This window comes from Scyliorhinus canicula, chromosome 4, assembly GCF_902713615.1.
Source record: "Scyliorhinus canicula chromosome 4, sScyCan1.1, whole genome shotgun sequence".
In the NCBI taxonomy this organism is placed as follows: Eukaryota; Metazoa; Chordata; class Chondrichthyes; order Carcharhiniformes; family Scyliorhinidae; genus Scyliorhinus; species Scyliorhinus canicula.
Window position 1 is genome coordinate 174,217,178 of NC_052149.1, and position 14,509 is coordinate 174,231,686.

The window sequence follows — 14,509 nt, forward strand, 5'->3', positions numbered from 1 at the left end:
CTTGCAGGGCAATGGAGATGGGAGCTGGGTAATGGAATTGATTGGATTGATCTAAGAGAGCCAGAATAGATTCTAATGGGTCAAATGGACTCCTTCTGGGCAATAATGACTATGGGCTAGATTTACCACTTCCAGTTGATGGGTTTGAATGCTGGGGTACATTAAATCCACTGGGTGGTCTGCGTGTGAACTTTCTGCCCAATCTTGCCCCCATTTCAATTATACTATTGGTGGGGGTAGTGCAGGTGCAATCAAGGCCATAAATGGGCAATAAATGTCAATTTGAGGCCCTCATCACAATGCCACTGGTATTTAACTGGTGGTGGGAGGGACCAGCTGCCATCTGCATGTGCTGGTAAGTAGTGGAGGGGTATCCCTCCTTGCCTTACTTCATGGACCCAGTGGAGTGCCCCTTCCAAGGTATAAACCACCCCCCACACCCGAGGTTGTCCTCCCCTCTTGATCTCTCAAACCGTGCACCCCCCCCCCCCACTTCCTTGCCAACCCCAAACATTTGCAAAGTTCCAATCCATCACAGCTTGCCTCCATATCACCCAACTTCCAGCACTCCAAGTGCAGGCCACCACTCCGGATGGTGCTACGAGTGCCTCAAGAGCTCCTCGCTTCTGATTGGCCTGCTGCTCTCGGTGGTGGGACTTCCTGTCTGAGGGTTGGAAATCCTGGCTCCAGCGTGGTAATGGCACTCACTGTTAAATGACTGTGGGGCGGGGGCAGCACGGTGACGCAATGGTTAGCACTGCTGCCTCACGGCACTGAGGACCCAGGTTTGGTCCCAGCTCTGGGTCACTGTCCGTGTGGAGTTTGCACATTCTCCCAGAGTTTGCGTGGGTTTCGCCCCCACAACCCAAAGATATGTAGGGTAGGTGGATTGGCCACGCTAAATTTCTCCTTAATTGGAGAAAATTAATTGGGTGCTCTAAATTTTTTTTGATAAATGATTGTGGGGCAGCCATTCTTCCCCCAGACAGGTTCCTTCACCCTTACATTTTAGCCGTTTTTGTTTTGCGGGTGTGGGTCGGGAGCGATGGGGGACCATGGAGTCCTGCACATGTCAGCAATATGGTAATTCGATATTTACTTCACATTTGTACAAAACTGACCTGATGTGTCCTCCTGCGCATTTTCGATCACTGAGGCCCAGTGATTCACTATTAGTATAATCCGCTGCACAGAAATGCCAGGAATGGTGTTATGATTTAATTCCTTTTGTATAATTTTAAAACTGCCAATTTTGACCTGCAATTCATAGAGATCCGCATAACATGAAGTGACCACCTGGCTTTTTCAGGACAAATCCTGACCAGATGGAAAAGCTGAGCAACTTCATCCAACCCTCAATGATCCGCAGAACTATTCACTCGCAAATCTTTATAAATGTGGTTAGGGTTGAAATAGTCTGTTAACAAATTTATTTTATGACAAAAACGATAGACTGTAAATTGGGTTGAAGGAGAATATGAAAGAGCAGGATAATGATCCACACATATTTCAGTTCATGTAATTCCTTTACTTTACTGAAATTAAAATAAAAGAACAAGTCTTTTAATCGGGAAGTGCGGCTTCAATATTTCTGTACATTCAATCACTGGAGCTTGCTTTCGTCAATGAGAATGTTTTAAAAACATACATGGAAATCTTTAATAGATATTTAGAACTTAATTTTATTTCATTTAAGCATGACTCTGATGTTTACCCATGGTGGATACTGGATAAATTGGTATGGAAGATGCAAGGGAAAAGGGTGATGGGCATGGGACATGGTTTGGCATGAGTTGGCTAAGGGACTATGGGGATGATTGGGGGTCAAAAGCTGATGCTAAATTGGCACAATGACTATAGAGGGCTATGAGGTGGGTAGAAAGGCATGGAACAATGGGGGAATGGGCAAGAGGGTACAGGTTGGCATGGATGTTATGAAGGGTCAAGGGAGATTTTACGTACACGTTTGGTAGACGAGATTATGACAGTTGAGGTAAGGTAGACAATGAAAAGCTGTTCCGACTAGCTAATAGGGTTAGGGGGCACAGATTAAAGGTTTTGAGCAAAAGATGCAGGAAGGATCTGAGGAAGAATTTTTTTCAAGATTTCTCCTGAGAAAGTGGTGGTCACTTCAGGTTATGTGTATTGCTCTATTGCAGGTTAAAATGGGAGTTTTAAGATTATAAAAAAGTGGGAGCATGAGTTGGCATGGATGGGGCATGATGAATGATAGAGAGCTGTTCTACTGTTTTTATTACAATTGGGGCAAAGTCCCAGAGTACCTAGGCAGGCCTTTTAACCAGGCCTCGTGGATGCCTCCACACTGTTTCTGGGAGCGGTGGGCCTGACACCCATTAGCCTCCACTCCCAGAGCAAGCACTTTGACCTCTTTGGAGAAGTTTCATCCCACTTGGCTTTGTGGACCACCCGCTGACTCTGCACACCCGACTTGAAAGTAAAAATTTGACCTTTCTTTTCTTTTGAGGCCTTCTGGTGGCTTCCACTCCTTCCATTTCACCCTGAACATTTACCTCCCGCAAACCTTGACCTCAGCTGAGATAATCAGCTTCCAGCTTTGGTTAACTCATGCAGAAGACCCGCCTTGATCTTGTATCCACTAGTGAATGGTCATGAATATTTTGGTAAATATGCATCTGATTCTAGAAAGTGACACTGGCACAAGAACACTTGTTCTTTGCTGGAGATGGCATTACCTACACTGGTGTCATGCGGGTATTAAAGAATGAGATAATTAGCTTAAAACATATTGGGCTAAATTCTCCGCTCCCGCGATAAATCGGGAAGGCCGCCGTGAACTCGACCGAGTTTCATGACGGCCTCGGAGACCGCTCCTCGCACCTAATTCACCCCCACCCAGGGGGCTAGGAGCGGCGCTCCGTAAATCTCAGCCGCCGGGCCTTGACGCTTGCGCCTATGTGACGCGGCGCCTATGTGACGTCAGCCGCGCATGCGAGGTTGGCCGGCTCCAACCCGCGCATGCGCGGCTGACGTCACGACGGCTGACGGCTCCAACCCACGGATGCGCGGTTGCCGTCTTCCCCTCCGCTGCCCCGCAAGACGTGGCGGCTTGATCTTGCGGGGCGGCGGAGGGGAAAGAGTGCTTCGCTTTCAGACGCTGGCCCAACGATTGGTGGACACCGATCGCGGGCCAGTCCCCTCCCGAGCACGCCTGTGGTGCTCACTCCCCTCTCCGCCTCCCACAAGCTTCAAACTAGCATTTGGCGCCCAGTGTTCATGATGGCAGCGACCAGGTGTGGTTGCCGCCGTCGTGAACCGGTCGGGAACGGCAGGCCGCTCGGCCCATCCGGGCCGGAGAATCGGCGCTCGCCGTCAAAAACGGCGATCGATGATTCTTCCGAGCGGGGGGTGTGGGGGGGTGGGAGAATCGCGGGGGGCGCCAGGGGGGCGTGACGTGAGTCGCCCGGCCCTCTCGTGATTCTCCCACCTGGCGTGGGGAGCAGAGAATTCCGCCCATTCAGCGTAGTACTTTTTAAAAATAGAAAGGAACAGGCAATATAAAACTATTATAAATTTCGTAGTCACAAAGTTTGATGGCACAATTTTTAAAAAACTCAGCAGATCAGGCAGCATCTTTGGGAAAAAACTGTTAATGTTTCAGATAAATAACCTATCATTCTGAGCGTTTCCAGCATTATTTGATTTTAATTCAGGTTTCCAGCATTCCCAGTATTTAGCTTTTATATTTAATTTGCACACTCAGTAAAAGTGGTTGGTGGTAGAAAAACAGGAAAGCCAGTGACCTTTCAATTCTGCTTTGTGGATTTGAATCCAATCAGACTGATAGGATGAAAGTACCATCTGCTTGTTAGCTGTGGGGATCTTGCATGCAATGGATTTGGGCATTCTTCATTCACTTCCTGGTGGGCATGAGCCCATAGCGTAAAACTGTCCCTAACTCACCACTTCACTGGCAGTGCTACTCAGGAGATATCTCTCTTATGTCAGGGGGGGTGTTGTCCTGAAGTTGGTATAATAGAGATACAGTATGGAAAGTTTCATTTTGCGTCAGAATATGCAACCTCACCTGAAATTGACTATTGTAAACTAAAATGCCAAAAGGAAAAAAATATTCCATTCTGCAGCTATGAGAGGCATTTTTTAAAAAAGGTTAGGTGGATTGGCCATGCTAAATTGCCCGTAGTGTCCTAAAAGTAAGGTTAAGGGGGGGTTGTTGGGTTACGGGTATAGGGTGGATACGTGGGTTTGAGTAGGGTGATCATTGCTCGGCACAACATCGAGGGCCGAAGGGCCTGTTCTGTGCTGTACTCTTCTATATGTTCTATATGTTCTCTGTAAGCCTTCTCAATATAGGGCAGTGATGGGAGTGGGGAGCACAAAATACTATGTAATTGCTGTTATTTGAGGAAACAAATTAGTATTAAACTCAAAATTTGGCAGACTTGTTGAACAATTTCTGTTCTAATTCTATAACTTATCCTCCCTTCTAAATGTGCTCACAGTGTACAGGATTATGCAGTGAGAGTTAATATAACCACAAATAAAAATATAGAACAGGGCCATTCAGCCCCTTGAACCTGTTCCACCATTGTTCTGCTTGTGCCTTCATTTTCCTTGATGCACAATTTATTATACTCGATCCTGAAATTTTCACATGACTCTTTTGGGGGAAAGAGCTCCACATTTCACTAACATTTTGAACTCCAAAAAAATGTTGATCAGTTCTGTCCGGAGGCAGGTCCCAGGCTTCCCTTGCCTCCACTCAGGGGGCTACAGGATAAGGTGATGTCAAAAACAGGGGTTAGGGAGGGGAGGGTCTCAGAAATATTTAAGGAATTGATGGGGTTGGAAAGGGTTCCAATTGGGGAGGTGAAGAGGAAGTGGGAGGAAGAGCTGGGAGGGGAGTTGGAAGTCGGTGTATAGGAGAAGGCCCTGAAGAGAGTTGGTGCATCCTCGTCGTGTGGCAGGCTTAGCCTGATTCAATTCAAGGTGGTCCACAGGGCTCATATGACAGTGGCCCGCATGAGCAGGTTTTTTGAGGAGGTGGAGGACAGGTGTGAGCGCTGTGGGGGAGATCTTGTGAATCATGTGCACATGTTCTGGGCGTGTCCGAGGCTGAGGGGATTTTGGCAGGGATTTTCGGATGTCATGTCAGAGGTCCTGGAAGGGAGGGTGACGAGTCCAGAGGTGGCAATATTTGGAGTGCCGAAAGATCCGGGAGCCCAAGTGGGGGAGAGAGCCGACGTCTTGACCTTTGCCTCCTTGGTGGCCTGGAAATGGATTTTTTTTAAAATAAAAAATTTAGAGTACCCAATTATTTTTTTCCAATTAAGGGGCAATTTAGCATGGTCAATCCACCTACCCTGCACATCTTTGGGTTGTGGGAGGCGAAACCCATGCAAACATGGGGAGAATGTGCAAAGTTCCCATGGACAGTGACCCAGAGCCGGGATCGAACCTGGGACCTCAGTGCCGTGAGGCAGCAGTGCTGACCACTGCGTCACCCCACTGCCCTCGGGAGACGGATTTTGCTGGGATGGAAGGACTCGGAGCCTCCAAAGTTGGGGGTTTGGGTCAGTGACATGACAGGGTTTCTGAGGCTAGAGAAAATTAAGTTTGCCCTAAGTGCTTCATTACAAGGGTTCGCTCGGAGGTGGCAGCCGTTCATCGACTTCTTCAAGGGGAATTGACCGTCAGCAGGAAGGTGGGGGGAGGCATGGAAGTGACGAATAAGAGCAGGGATTCTAATGTATGGGTAGTTAGGGCTGGGGGGAGTTGGTTATATTATTGTGGCGTTTTTGTGTGTGTTGGATCTCTTTGTTGTTTAAAATGTTAAAATTATAAATGCCTCAATAAAATATTTTCTGAAAAAAAAAATCTTGATCAGATTGTTTTGAATAGAAAATTATATTTTATTCATTATTTTAAGGCACAGAAAACAGTTGCATTAGAAACCGGACCTCAACCATCTAACTTGTGGGCCAACAAATCAAGTAACCTCTCCTCATCATTTAAACCTTTAAGACCTTGTATCGTCTTGGTGACTTTGGCTGGATGCTTGGCAACCTGTGGACTTGAACTTAAAACAATGATATTAAGCCAACCAGCTTTAGCACTAATAGGGATATAATAATTCCCATTTCTCTCTGCATCAAAAAATTACAAGTTTCTCGTCCAATAGCATCAGGCAACATCGTCTGCAATCTCTAGTCACAGAAAACAGAAAAAAGAACAACTGAAATGTAGTAGAACTGATATAAAATCAAAATACAACCGTAAGGGATAGTTGGAGCTTGTTACCTTTGCAAATAACCAAAGTTTGGAATGGATAAAACTTGTTTCTGACAAATATCTAGGGTAATCAACATAATTAACCATGTGGTGGTCATTTTCAAGACAATAGAAGCTATGGATCCTCTTCTGATTATTTGAAAAAAATATTTAATTATGTAAAACATATTTAATAATATTCTGACTGTACATACTTTATTTTCTGACTTCATGTAAATAAAATGTGAATTTCAAAGGTTATATAGGTATCACCGAAACCTGAGCATGTGAAGCAAGAGAAGCAAACATCTCAAGTTTCTTCGTAATTACACAACAATGTTTTCTGCAGCACTACACTATTTGTGCTGACACCCATATCAAAATATGGGGAAGTTCCATATTGCACAATGGATGAGACAGTTTTCAGACACAATGTGTTTTTGTCCCTTGAAAAGCCTGCAACTTTTAAATTAAATTTTAGTTGAAATAGGAGTTAATCTGTGTTTTGGGTAATTCAATTTTAGAACCACATCTACAATTAGTGTGCGTTCCAGGGATCAACTGCCAACATTGAAAGAGTACAACGAGCTGGGAGGCTTCTTCAATATTGATTATATTATGCAAGTTGCATCAGAGTTGACAGCTGTTCCACTATAATGAGATACTCAGTGTGAGCCTGCAATAAGTTAAGAAGTGGTTGGCAGCATCATCACTTAATAAACTAGGCGCTATTTTAAAAATATCATTTCAATTCAATTTACACCAATGAAACCTGATATTGATTTGAAAAGGTTTAAATTCCTATTATTAAATTCCTCTTATTATGGGCATTTTAGGCATTCAAACACAGCTCTTAAAATTCTAAACTAGTCATTCCTGCACATGAGATAAGCATCAGATTGGTTTAAACAGAAAATGTTTTATTTATGATTTGCAGAGTAACTTCATTGCCGTGTTAATGTAAGCCTACTTGTGACCCTAATGAATATTATTATTTTAAGACACAGAAAACAGCTGCATTAGAAACCAGACCACTATATCTTAAAATAATAAGCAAGATTTAATCAAGCTGGAAAACAATGATTTGCTTTGGCAACCACCAAATTGTTGCTAGGTTAGTATTCAGCAATTGGAGCAGGGAACAAGAGTGTTGTCCATATTCAGTCTGTCATTTGCTGCATGTTTTGTGCATTATTAAAGGGGACAGATTATCATAATTCAATCTGGAAGTGCCTGTGGCAATTTTAAGGCTGGACTACAATGTTTACCTAAACTTCAATCCCATCAGTAATGCAGCTGTTGTGATCTGTTAGCCTTTGCAGTCCTATACAAGGGATCATCTAATCCTCCATTTACCAAGACCACTTGCCAAAATCCCACTATGTATTGTTGACAGTGTGTATGGCATTCATTGCCCTTTATCTCTATAATGGAAGTGGATTTAAACTTTTGAAATTGTTTAAAACATGGCTGGCTTAGTCCAGCCTGAATCAAGCAAGACTGGCAATTCTTTGGCTATACAAGTAACCTCTCTTGAAATTCGACCAACTTGGGGTTGGATTCTGCTGCACTCAAGTGAGGTAAAGATAATGGTGGGAATAGCAGAGCCATGTCTCCTTACAAACCTATTCTAACCCTAATCAAACATAACTATTGATGGACTGCATTTTTGCAAAGCAGAACACAGAGTTAAACTTGCCCCTTTGAAAAAGGTAAAAAAAATGTCATTATCCTGGCAAACTGATTATTTGCAAGATACACATGACAAATGAACTACAATAGTAAAATGCATGTTTTAACAAACATCAGTGGGATCTTACAGGAAAAACAATTGAAATTCATGATAAACTGTGCAATTTAATTGTTAGTCTTGTGCAACTAATGTCATGTTTTGGTATATTTCTCACTTTTTGCCTTATGGCTATGTTGGAATGAATTGATATAAAACAGTACAATGTAATATATTAATTCAAAATGACTGAAATAAGCAGCAAACCTGATGTACTGTATGGGACAGCTATAGTTGGGTGAAGAAAGAAGATTGAATCTTGAATAATCAACAATATTTTGATATATAACAAGCAGAACGTGAAGGGGAGGGGAGAAAGGAAAGGGAAGAGGGAATGCAGATGAGGAAAAGGAGAAAGGGAAGGGGAAAGATGATGGGTGAAAGGGCCGGGTGGGCAATGGAAAAAGGGGGAGGGGATGGGGATAAAGGAGAGGAGAGGCGTAATGGAATAGGAGGAAAGGAAGCAGTTCGTGCATTTGCAGGATTTGACATTAACACTGAAAAAATCTAAAACGGCATTAGTTGCAGATATTACAGGAAAAAAGATTGATTACATCAAACTTTTCAGTGGAAATAGGAGATATTGCATTTTGTCTCGTACATGTTTGGTTTTGCCTCTGAATCTAAAGGAACTAAATGAACTTGGTGTAAGGCTGTAAATTTATTGTGTAGGAGTGCTGCATTGCTGGAGGCACTGTAGAAGAGCAGTTTAAATGACTATTTCGGGTGGATCTGAAAGGTTCCATCATACGATCTGAAGGCGAGGGAGTGCTTGTCAAACATTCAACTCCTACCTATCATCACCAAAATCAGTTTAATTGATAATTCATCTCATTTGTGGGATCTGCTGCTGGATGACTCCCACATAACCAGGCAGTAGGCAAGACTTTGAACTAACAACAGGGAAAGAAGGTTCAGGGAAGGGGAACTTGGAGTGTCATGCGCAGAATTTTTGTGTTCCTTTTTACTACCTGATATTATGTGTTTTCTTACCCTCAGAGTGATTGCCCCAATTAAATGATTCCAGCAACAAGCTATTTTGTGATCTTTAAAGATAAAGGAGGCTATTTTTTTATCACACACTTGCCCCGGATGTTTAAATCTGACTTCTCTCTCAACTCACACACACAGATACATTTCAAGGTAAAGCAGCATGATTACAACTTATAGCTATGTAAGTTTCTTTTGTGACAGACCTGTAGTTTCTTAGATGCGTTGATGCTTTAGTTGAATTCAAGGGCTTACAAAGCAGAGGTTGTTCACTAAGCTGTGAGGCTTTATGTAGTTGAATTTCCAGCAGGCTGTTTCTCAGATGAACCTGAGATTTGACAAATTGGGTTTTGGGGGGGGGGGGGGGGGGGGGGGGTGAAGACTTTTGCCTACTTTCAAAGGATTTCTATTTGTTACCTTAACTACTTAGATGGCTTACAGCAGGTTTGATGGAACGCAGTCTGCAGAACAGCTTCTTGCTGTTTTGAAAACAAATAGGAGACATGGTTGTTTCATCACAATTCCTTTCACAAAGCCAAATAAGGTGGATGGTTAGATCAATTATACACCCTGTGTTGTAGACTTCACATCTTGAGCGTTTCAGACTGCCTGTGTCTTTGTATTTGAAAGACCCATTCAATTGAAAATGTCCTTTTGAATTAGTTTCAGCGAGGGCATTGAATCAACAGTCTGTAAAGTTCCTTTTATTCCCTCAAGACAAGGATGTGGTTTCAATCCACAAGAGAAGTCAGGTGATCCACTGTTGGCCATATTTTAACATTTTTTTTGAATGGTCAGTTTTAAAGCATAAAAAACAAGTCTAAAGTTCAGAATACACTGGGACATGATACAAGTCCAAACAGAAATTCAAGATTGTAGAGCAGAGTAGTGATTTTAGTAAAATTAAGCAGCGGTGTAATAATAATAGCAATAATAATCTTTATTAGTGTCACAAGTAGGCTTACATTAACATTGCAATGAAGTTACTGTGAAAATCCCCTACTTGCCATACTCTGGCGCCTGTTCGGGTACACTGAGGGAGAATTCAGAATGTCCAATTCATCTAAAAAGCACGTCTTTCGGGACACGTGGGAGGAAACTGGAGAACCCGGAGGAAACCCACACAAACACGGGGAGAACATGCTGACTCCACACAGTGACCCAAGCCGGGAATCAAACCCAGGTCCCTGGCGCTGTGAAGCAACAGTGCTAACCACTGTGCTATCATGCCACCCACATAATCAGGGGAGTGCGCAAATGCAGTCCCCCACTACCACGAGTTTTGCAGTCAAGTATCCCGCATTTGGGGACATCGCAGGCGTCACACACCCGAAGTGCAATGGGCTAGCCTCATCCTGGGCGAAGCACCTTCTTGATCATAATCTCACCCCTGCCAGGTATGTGTGTTTCAGGAAGGAACAGAGAGTACTGTATAAGAAAGTGTAATTGGGCATCCATCATGGAAAATTAGTAAAATTCTACAATTGAAGTCACTATATCTGAGTGCACAATGCTTTCAAAGCAAGATACATGAATTGATTAAACAGATAAAGATAAATAGTTATGTCTTGTGGTTGCCAGAAGTCTGTAGTAATCACACTATTTAACAGATACTGGAACTTTAATCAAGTATATTTTTCACATCTGCCCATGTGTGGCTTGATGCACAGACTGCAAAGTGAAAGGCAAAGTCGCCATAGTCCCAGGTGACCACAGGCGGCTTTCCCCTTTGAGGAGGGAGAGCAAACTGGTGGTCATTTAACCTGAGGATCACCACACTTCATGCGAGGGACAAGGTTCAGAAGGCGGGACCTCATGAATAACCTGTAGGGCAATAGTGAGTGAGACTGTGGGTCAATAGTGAGTGAGACAGGAGCGGCGTGGTGGCGCAATGGTTAGCACTGCCGCCTCACAGCTCTGAGGACCCAGGTTCTATCCAGGCCCCAGGTCACTGACCGTGTGAAGTTTTCACATTCTTCCCATGGGCGGGATTCTCCCCTACCCGGCGTGACGGGGGGTCCCGGCGTAGGAGAGTGGCGCCAACCACTCCGGGGTCGGGCCTCCCCAAAGGTGGGAATTCTCCGCAATTTTGGGGGCTAGCCCCGCACCGGAGCGGTTGGCACCAGAAGACTGGTGCAAAAAACCGGCGCCCCCGGCAGCGGGGCTGGCCGAAAGGCTTTCTGCAGTCGGCGCATGCGCAATGTAGGTTTCTCTTCCGCTTCCGCCATGGCGGCCGCGGAGGAGAAATAGTGCACCCAGGGCACTGGCCCGGAGTCTGAGCGGGGGGCCCCGATCGCGGGCCAGGCCACCGTGGGGGCACCCCCCGGGGTCCGATCGCCCCCCGCCCCCCCCCCTCCAGGACCCCAGAGGCCCGCTCGCGCCGCCGATCCCGCCGCCACCAGAGGTGGTTCAAACCTCGGTAGAGGCCTCCCAGCAGCGGGACTTCGGCCCATCCGGGCCGGAGAATCACCGCAGGGGCCTCGCCGATCGGAGTGGCGAGATTCCCGCCCCCGCCAATTCCCGGGTGGCGGAGAATCTCTGCCACGGCGGGGGCGGAATTTTCAGCGGCCCCAGGCGATTCTCCGACCCTGCTGGGGGTCGGAGAATTTCGCCCCAGGTCTGCGTGAGTTTCACCCCCACAACCCAAGGATGTGCAGGTTAGGTGGATTGGCCATGCTAAATTGCCTTTTAACTGGAAAAGTAATAATTGGGTACTTCAAATTGTTTTTTTATTTTAAATAGTGAGCGTGGCACTCTATCAATACAAGTCTTTCTTCTTTTTCTGCAGTTACAAGGGTTTTGGGTGAGGCCACACCTGGAGTACTGTATATAGTTTGTCTCTTTACCTCAGGAAGGACATATTTTCCTTCGAGGGGTGAAAATGCAAGCTAAATTTAGTCCTAGGATCAGAGGGCTGTCCTACGAGCAGAGATCAAAAAAATATGGGCCAATACTCTGTGGATTTTCGAAGAATCAGAGGTGATTTCATTGAAGCATGTAAAATTCTTGCTGAGGCTGTTTGCGTAATAAGGGTTTGGTCATTTAGGACTTGAATAAGGTAAATTCCCTTATTCAGAAGGCTGTGAACTTTTGGAATGATCTCTCCCAGAGCTGTGGACGCTCAGTAGTGAAGTAGACAAGTATTCAAGACAGGAATTAATACGTTTTGGGGCATGAAAAGAATTAGGCGTGGGCAGCACGGCGGTGCAGTGGTTAGCACTGCTGCCTCACGGCACCGAGGTCCCAGGTTCAATCCCGGCTCTGGGTCACTGTCCGTTTGGAGTTTGCACATTCTCCCCGTGTGCGCGTAGGTTTCGCCCCTACAACCCAAAGATGTGCAGGGTAGGTGAATTGGCCACGCAAAATTGGCCCTTAATTGGAAAAAATGAATTGGGTGCTCTAAATTCAAAAAAAAAAATTAAAGGAATTAGGGATATAGGGAAAGGGTGGGAAGACAGGGAGTTCCTGCAGATCAGTCACAACCATATTGAATGGTGAAGCAAATTGGATAGGATATGTGGCCTACTCCTGCTCCGATTTCCAATGGCGTTCTGGTTCCTTGCATTGAAAGGGTAACTGCGTTACAATGTCATTGAAAATGAAAATGAAATGAAAATCGCTTATTGTCACGAGTAGGCTTCAATGAAGTTACTGTGAAAAGCCCCTAGTCGCCACATTCTGGCCCCTGTCCGGGGAGGCTGGTTGTAAATGAAACATTTAATAAATATTCCAAGTAACACCATTGGATATTATACAAAGGCAAGTATTCATTCTTGTCACTACCGTTTGCCTAATTCTTGGTCTATTCATCACTATTCATTTTACAAAACCTGCAAGATTACAGTTCTTTCCAGGTACAGTAGTACCATCTCCCATCTATAACATCTCCTCTGTGATGTACTAACCAGCTTGCCAGGTCTCCTGCTCTTACCCAGATGTTACATGTGTTCAACTATTGGTTTTTTTCTCATGAGTTAATAACTTTCATTCTTAGTTGTTTCACTCTTTTCATTTTTCTTGATCGTGTTCCTCCACCTCCATGCATTTCCACCTACAAGCTCCACCTCCAGGATGCATCAGCTCAGCATTCTGTTACTAATGTACACCATGCAATCAACTGACATCAGGTATGCTCATTTTATCAGTGCAGCATGTTGCTGTTATGACAATGGCTTTCACAACAGCTGCCACCATTATTTCAGTATTATTACAATTTCATTTGGATCTTTAGTTTAACTATGCTGGAAATGACTGCGAACCACCAATTTCAGTAGGAAAACCTAATTTTGTATCTGACAAGAAGTGTGCTTTTACATCAATTCTTCACTGAACCTAATAATCGCCAAGTCAATAGAATGTTCCATGACTCTCATCAGGGAAATGGTGAGATTATATTATATTAAGTAAGCAGTCCAGAAAAGCACAGGTAAAATGTCAACTAACGATCACTGGGATAGGTTGATTCTAACTGGCTAGAGGTATCATCATGCTCATTACAGGAGGCCCTTTTGTCAGCGTTGCACGTGTCTGAATATTGACATGCAAGAATGGATCAGGCCTATTTCTCTCCTGCTTAGGAATATTTAAATGACAGGTGGCTCGCTCTTAGTCTCCTGAATGTTCCACTCTTCCCACTGCACCTCTCACTTGGCAATTGATGCAATATACAATCAACAGATAATCTTTAATGTGAAAAGTATAAAGTTAGATGTTGCAATGTTAGATAAATGGGATGTCTGATTTGTCTTGTCAATACAAAAGATCCTGTGCCCCTCCTCACACAATCCAATAATCCTGTTATCAAGTCATTTCTGCAATTATGCATCGCAGCATAAAACGTCCTTGAGGAAACGACTGCAAAACCATTGACAAGGCTTTGAAAAGACAACGTCAGCAGAAAACAAAAAGGTGGTTAGGCCAGAAGCGGATTTGCTCAAGATCCGTTTCCATAACATGGTTATTTCAATGCGCGGGGGGGGGGGGGGGATTTTGAGCCCGCGTTAGCCGTGAGAACAGCAATGTGGACGGGAATCGGAAAACACAAGAATTGTGGTGCTGTAGAGGGGAAGAAGTCATGCAAGGTCAGGAGCCTCATTTCATATATTTATATTATCATCGGTGAGCCTTACCGCCAGGGCCTACCCCTCAATGAAGATTCATCGGTCGCTGGCATTACTTTCAATAGCTGTACGAAAATTAGAAGCAAGCGACCTTAACTCTGAGGCGGCACAATAGCACAGTGGTTGGCACTGTCGCTTCATAGCTCCTGGGTTCCAGGTTTGCTTCCCCGCTGGGTCACTGTCTGTGTGAAATCTGCACGTTCTTTCCATGTCTGCGAAGGTTTCCTCCGGGTTGGGTGCCGCGGTTTCCTCCCACAGTCCAAAGAAGTGCAGGTTAGATGGATTGGCCATGTTAAATTGCGCTTTAGTGTCCAAAAGGGTTGGGTGGGGTTGCTGGGAT

General features: G+C 44.6%; 1 protein-coding gene and 1 non-coding gene across 4 annotated transcripts in view; both read right to left on the reverse strand.

The window, feature by feature from the left end:
- The window catches only part of LOC119965175 (peroxisome proliferator-activated receptor gamma coactivator 1-alpha-like), a 169,517-nt gene that overhangs the window by 57,283 nt on the left and 97,725 nt on the right, over positions 1 to 14,509 (reverse strand). The gene's annotated exons all lie outside the window — the stretch shown is intronic.
- On the reverse strand, positions 10,292 to 10,454 carry LOC119965505. The gene has a single exon (XR_005460531.1). It is a non-coding gene; the product is annotated as a U1 spliceosomal RNA (small nuclear RNA).